At 45.4% G+C, this 7,357-nt stretch overlaps 1 long non-coding RNA gene across 1 annotated transcript; it reads right to left on the bottom strand.

Moving 5' to 3' along the window:
- Positions 1-1,609: 1,609 nt before the first annotated feature.
- LOC144365390 (uncharacterized) lies at positions 1,610-7,074 on the bottom strand. The gene is made up of 2 exons (XR_013423762.1): positions 6,148-7,074; positions 1,610-3,504 (listed from the first exon to the last, which is right to left on the bottom strand). It is a non-coding gene; the product is annotated as an uncharacterized LOC144365390 (long non-coding RNA).
- Between the last annotated feature and the right edge of the window lie 283 nt (positions 7,075-7,357).

Raw genomic sequence — 7,357 nt, 5'->3', positions numbered from 1 at the left:
TTGATTCTGGGCCTTCAGCATGCTAGGCAAGTGCTCTACCACGGACTACATCCCAGCCCTAGTTCTGTCTCTGCTGAAATTCTCTGTCTCTTCTCAAATGCCAATATTTGCCTATTAAGTGTGTTTTTTTCCTACCTATTTTAAAACCACAGTATGGTAATCCCAACTAGGAGACCAACATGAGCCAGTTTCTGTGGACTGATGTCTGTCTTGACAATGAGACATTGTGTTCCTGGCTTTCAATCCTGCATGAGGACAATCTGGGCAAGGCACAGTTGGGCATGAAGCTGTTCAGCTCACCCCAGGATAGGGCATGCTCCTTCCCTCAGGCCACTGCACATTACTTTGAGTAGAGGAGCTGAGCCTGGATCATCACAGGCTCCTGGGGTGGCAGGAAACAGTCCAGGTGGAGCCTTGCTGTTCCCCAGAAGAGAGGATGACGCCGAAGACCGAGGTGTTAGCAGAGAGAAACAGTAGAGTGTGTGATTAATTTTAGAGTTGGGTGAGTGTGAGGCAGAAACAAGGACACTCTGAATGAAAGCTGCCATACTGTGGGACAGAGAGGTTGCAAAGTGAAAGGGTAGAGAGACTGGGGAAGGGTCACTGCAAGGTTCCCCAGCTGACCCTGCCTCTGCAGGGCTGGTCCCATGGCCAGCACCACCTGAGCTTCCCCAGGCATACACACGGGCCTGGGCAGATAACAGGTGCAAAATAATTGCCTATTGAGCAGCACAAATAGGCCAGATTTAAAATGACTTTCAGAGTCTGCCGGAGGATTCCCTGAGCTCCTTTTGACTGGACACGTTTACACATAGGCTGCTGTAAATAAAAGATGTAAAATGATTTCAGGGGCAGCAGAGACAACAGAGCTGCTGATTTTAATATCCTGTCAAAGAAGCTGCCTCCCGGTGAAGCTCTGCCTTGCTCTACTTAATTCTGTGAGAAGAAGAGCAATGCTGACCTTGATGGAGACTCACCCCGAGTTCTAAACCATCGAAATGTTCAAACCCCTGGTGCAGACCATAATCCCTTTCAGTAAGTAGAAAATAGGTCTCAGCATTTTCTTTACTCAAACTGCAGTATATGTTTCTGGACTTACAGATCATAACTCTGCAATGACTTGTCCCTTATGCGTGACATGTGGGGAGATGAGCACAAAGAAGAACTGACCAAAGTGCTGGCAGAGAGACTCATGCATTCTTAGCAAGACAGGGGTTACTGGGGCTGTATTTTCAGGGTCCAGAGATCAGTGAGGCAGTGAAAACCGACCCAGTGTGCAAGGTTTGGGACCACTGGATGGCTTTCAGGTTAGCCCTCAACCTTCCCCCAACGACTGGCTCCCGGGGCTGGCTCTCTGTGAATTCCTCAGATCACAGCCTTTTCTGTCATTTCCGCTCCCAAATATTACCAATCACCCAAGGAGGGGAGGGTCCTGGGCCCCGGGAAAACCTTCTTTAAGGAAAGGCGGCCCCTCTCTCATGCGGTGAAATCCAGCCCTCCGAAGCCTCTACCACCACCAGCCCCAGTTCTTCTCTTTGCCCTCGGGAGGAGTTACTTCTATTGATTCTCTGGACTGGTGATGATCGTTGAAAATAATCATCCACAGATCTCAAACATTTTTATGAGAGTTTACTAAAGGATCAGTCTTAACCAGAACATGAACATAAAACGTCACAGACAACTCGAAATCTGTTTTTTGTTTGTTTGTTTTTGTTTTAAGCCATGGCTAATGGGCTAGACTTCTTACCATTCACAGATTCCCTCTCTCGGTAGATGTCATACAATACCCTCTTTGCAGAGCCCAGGTCTCTAAAGTCATGAGATCCTAGATCTCCCAGAGGGAGCCACAGAGTGGCCTGATCTACCTCTGCACCCAGCAGAAGGATTAGTCAGCTTTTTGCTGCTGTGACCAAAGAACCTGACAAGACCAACCTGGGGAGGAAGAGTTCATTTTGAGCTCGTGGTTCCCGAGGTTTGATCCATGGTCTGACTGGCAGGTCCATCCCTCTGGGCCTGAGTAAGTGAGAGTACCATGGCCCAAAGGCACCGAGGAGCTCTGCCCCATTCAAGGCAGCCATCGTCGGGGCAGGGCACAGGCACCCTTGCAGGGCATGCCATCCGTGACCCCCTGGGTGGGCTGCTAGGTCACAGCTCTCACAGTCCAGTCATTTCACCTCTGAATAGTCCTGTATTCATACAGGAACCTTGAGGAGACACCTCATTTCTAAACCCTCACACTTTCTGAGTCCCGGCTCTTGCCTGAAATTTTGTTTTGACTTGAGGAGCCCAGGCCAGCTGTGTACCAAAGTTAGGTTCCATCGTATACAAGCATTTCCAGAAATAGCCAATAGGAATCCGGGAGCTCTCCCAGATGCTCATGTCCATGAGGGTGAACTCCAGAACTCTGAGTGGCGCCCGAGACGTCACCATCAACCTCCCTGTCACTTCTCGCAGGGGACTCCCCTGGACTGAAAGCTCTACAAAGCAGTCGATGTCCACTGGCTGAGGACCACAAGAAACCCCCCTCCATTCGACGACGTTTATGATTTGCGGATAACACACATCATGGTGAACTGGGGGACACCAAGCAAGAGGGGGTCATGAGTTTGTTATAGGATTTGGGCTCATCTGGGGAAAAGTTCAAAGAAGTTAGCATTTGCCCTGTTTTGGATTATTGTCAACAGTGGGGAAATTACCACTTTGGGTGTTATTTTCCCCACTGTTGACAATAAGTGACAATACCACATCTTGGACAGCAATGATCTCTGTCTGCGAGGCAAGTCAGAGTTAATTCCTCCTGTTTCTTGATTGTAGGATATATTGTTGAAACAATTTGGCAGAAAAATGACTGTGCTTGCACAGATTTCTCTGATCTGGTCAACACAGACACGGGCCAACTGTAACACAAGGAATTGCCAGAAACGAAATGGTTATCAATCTATGTGGTAGATTCTACAGCCAGGAGCCTAGATTACCAAACCCAGAAGGGCATCTGTGTCTCATAGTCTAGATGGGTATGTTCTAAATGACCAGATGGGTTTTTCTTCTATTTTTGCCACGGACTCTACTACTGTCCATATTTATACAGTTACAGCAAGGTCTCATTCTAGGACAACCCCCCTCCCACCTGGGTAGCTCAAAGAACACGAGAGGCTGTGGGATTGCTCATCAGGGCTGTGGTTGTCAAACCCCTGGAAAGCGGCTGTGCATAAAACTTCTGCTAGAATCAAGGGTGAGTTTTGAATCTCTTCATTCCAACAGGACTATTCCTACCATGGGAACTGGAGCTCAAGCTGAACGTTGAAACGGTGCAGCTACCCAGAGGACAGTTACACCAGTCCTCAACATGGTCACCTTCTCCAGGGAGTCTCTCCTACAGTCCTGGAGGTTGCAGTCCGTAAGCCCATAAACACTTCTTTAAACAGTCACATCCATCATGCAGTTCCAGCCACAGATCTGCTTTGTCTGAACAAAATTAGTGCATAACCAGATACGTTCTGCCACCTGTTTAGAGAGACAAGAATGCACGAGACAATATATTTCCTGTTTAAATAAAGGAAGAAGCACAGATTTTTTGAGCACATACTTTGGGCCACCTACTGAGTGAAACACTTAGCATTCATCTGTTCAAATTCTCCAAACAACTTTATGAGGTTCAAATGCTCAGATGGCAGAGAAGAGTGGGAAAAGTAAACCCTGGTATTCATGTCTGTTTAGTAAATTAGGCTTCCTCCCCGGGAGGCATCACTCACAATACCTTTGAGGAACCAATTCTTATGGAGTTGATCTCACTGCTACATGAAACTGGCCACGCCTCAAACCTGGACAGAGTGGCCAGTTTCATGTAGCAGATGGGATCTAAATTGGTCTAATCTGACTGAGTCCCAGAAATGTCTCTGAAACAAGAAATAGTGAGAAACTGTCTTCCTTGTGAAATTCCAGAGAACAGGGATATTGCAAATGTGAAGACATCAGAGGTTTATCTGAGAAGTTCTGCTGGAGATGCCCACAGAAGGAGGAAGTGTGGTGCTGAGACTGAGGAAGATGTAGCTGAATATGAGCCCAGCTGTGCTTGAAGTCAGTTTCCATTTAATTTCTCCACTGGGCAACCCACTGAAGCATTTCCTGTTCCCCCCTTGGCAATGTGGGTTGGAGTGTTCATGTCACTGGGTGGGGACAGAGTGGCTCATCAAGGTAAAATTTCTTGCCTCAGATCAAAGTTAGTATTAGGACAGGTAAATTCTGGCTGAGTCAGTTGAACTCCGAGGTCCATACTCTGCCCATGCTGTGTGACACTGTAAGGGAGTGTGAGAGCATGCACAGACAGATTTCATGAAAAAGGAGAGGAAGGATTGATAGACTGTAGCCAGTAGAATGTCCTTCAGCATTTTTTATTGTGCTATCCTGTCCTTGATAATCACAGCTGCATTTGTCTCCCTTTGTGGCAGGGAGGGCATTCTGGGACAAATCCAAGGGTCATCAACAAGATTGTGGGGTGCTGTATTTGTCATGTTTTTTTTTTTTAACCACTGGATTTTCAAATGGTCAAGTTCATTGAAAACCAATTTTCTTTAAATTTTAATTCAGCCCAAATGAGGGGGCAACGGCTTGACCACAGACTGACACACTCAGTTCCTCCGTATGGAGTGTGTCTGACTTTTTATCTCCAGTGTTTAGCATAGAGGCTGACATGCACAATAGTCTCAGTAAGTGTTTGTTAAGTGATTGAATGGACTGATTAATTTTACCAGGGGCATGACCTCCACACACCTGACTCTCATCTATTTGCTATCAATTTCCCCAGAGTTCACTTGGTGCCAACTGCTCCCACTGATGAATGGTCTCACAGCTCCTTCCACTGTAGATCACGGGACACCTGACTTCTTGGAATAGAATGTCCAGTTTGCTAGCAGCCCAGGTTTGCATTGCCCCTACAATAACAAGGGTAGATTGCTTCCCTAAAAGGCTGTGGATAACAGTATGCTGTCCCTTCATGATGCAAACAGGGAAGCCGACTTAAAATATAAATAATTACCTGAGAGCAAGGTAATTTGGAACCATTTCATAGCTGATGAGCCATTATTCCTCCCTATCATCAATGCATCTAAAACAGGCTCTCCTATCACCTTGTTCAACCTCCATCATAAAATTAATTACCTCTGGATAGACCCCATTTAATTGCTCATAAAATTGATCTCACTTTTCAGACTTTATGGCAACTAGTATGTCATCAACAAAAGTGCCTAGAATAAATGGGGTTCTCATTATCTACTTCGAAATAAAATAAAATAAACCCATGATGGATGTCGGAGCCTTCGGTACCCAAGCTTCTGGAATGTAATGGGAACGTGGAAAAACTACACAGCACCCCTAAATATCTTCTTAGGAAACATCTCAAAGTTTCTTGATTTTTTTTCAAAAGACATTTCCAAAAAGTAATAGAAAATATATTTTGATTTGATTAGAACAGCAACTGCATTTCTTTTTGAACAAGTACAGAAACATTGCTGCTGTCCTTCATCCACTTGTTTATTCTTTATTCCGCCTGAAGGCAGTTTGGTTATGGAAAGAGCACACAATTTGGTGTTAGAAGAACCTGAATTCCAGTCTTGTTTGCTCATGGAATAACCACCTACTTCAGAAAAAAATGGTCTTCTTTGCATTATATAAGTTTATCTTTAGTAAATTAATCACAAAGACATTTATTTCATAGGCTCTTTTTAAATGGGATGATAGATACGAGACACCTGATGAAGTCCCTGCTCCAAAGACACTTATCAGTGTTGGGTGCGATTATGTTGCTATTGCTGCTATCAATCAATCAACCAGGAAACAAACATGCATTGACCTGAGTTGGCACAATGGGAAGGTGACAGGTTTGGGTAGATTAGTATTTGGGTCCCAGCTATGATTTAGGGTATATATATCCTGAGCCAATTACTTAATCTCTCTCATGCTCCACACCCTCAGATGTAAATGGGACTTAAAGCATTTAACTTACAGGCCCAGATGGGATGGCGGATGGGAGCTAGCTCAGAGCAGGCTTGCTGCAGAAGTCCCCCGTGCATAGTAAGCCCGGCCTCCATCCCCACGCTTCTCCTGTTCCCATTCTGAGTGGAGGGGCTGAGACTCTTAATGTGCACTTACTGTTTACTTGGAGAAGCTGGAGAGCTGAATTGAGGGCGGGATTCTTGTGGGAGGAGAATGTTTACTGATGCATTGAGCTGAGAGAGTCCAGGATGAGATGACTGTCCCACTCTCGGGTGAGCCCTGGCCCAGACGGCTAGTTCAGACACACAGCCTGCTCCCAGTTGTCCTTTGCTCTAAAGCCTCATGCCTCGCTACTCAGCTCCTCAAACGACATGCTTCCGTTGCAGAAATTGACTTCTGTTCCTCTAAGATCACCTTCTCTCCTAGCATCAGACTTTGACCATGTGGTTCCACCCATCTGGGGCACTAAGACACCTCTGCCACATCAACGTTCTCTTACTTACATATTCCTCCTCCACTCACGATCTAGAGGACAGGGCACGTCATCTCTGGAAGCTTCACTACTGCCAAGTGTAGGTGAGATGCTCTTCATTGTCAGCATGCCATTCCCTGCCCCGAATGCTTACTGCCCTGCCTTACAAGAGCCTGTTTGTTGAGTTATAATTTCTTATTCATTCCTAAGTTCAGTGCCAGCTCCAGTAGCAATGTGTGGAACTTCTGGAAGGAATATAAGCCTGTGGGAAGCTCATAGGTACAAGAAAACAGCCAACTGGAGAGCCAGGAAGTCAGAGAGGCTGAAACAAAGTAGAGCAGAAAGAACAACAGAGTGGGCAGAGGGAGAGAATAGATAGGATTGGACACTCACTGCCTTGATGACTAAGTTCCTCATGTGAAGGTGCTTGAACAGGGGCTGGGAAGGAAGAGAAAGTGGTCATATTGGCATTATCCCTGAGTTAATACAGCATGTACACAGCACAGAATATTTTATCTGGAGCAGTGATCACACTGTAAAGATGGTTCAATGACAAAGTGAGTTTGAAAAACTCAGGTGAAGCCAAGTTAAGGACACTCTTACCAGACTTCTCACATTCTTGCTAATGCTAATATCAAGCATTAGCAAGAATGTGAGAATTTGAGAATTTGGTAAATCCCAGCCATTTACCAAACAACATGAGCATGTAATCTTTTCTTCTCCTTTTTTTCCCCCCAATGGATAATTTCATTGAGTTAGTATCCCACAAGGCATTGGCTTAGAAAATATAGTTCTACACTATTCTTAGTGGTCTGTAATATTTTTATGACTTCTGTCATTCCCTGTGTTTATTTATAGCTTGCCTTATTTTTAGAAAAGATTTAAAGCAATCAG

The sequence above is a fragment of the Ictidomys tridecemlineatus genome, chromosome 7 (genome assembly GCF_052094955.1).
Source record: "Ictidomys tridecemlineatus isolate mIctTri1 chromosome 7, mIctTri1.hap1, whole genome shotgun sequence".
NCBI lineage: Eukaryota > Metazoa > Chordata > Mammalia > Rodentia > Sciuridae > Ictidomys > Ictidomys tridecemlineatus.
This window is presented reverse-complemented; position numbering and strand designations above follow the sequence as displayed.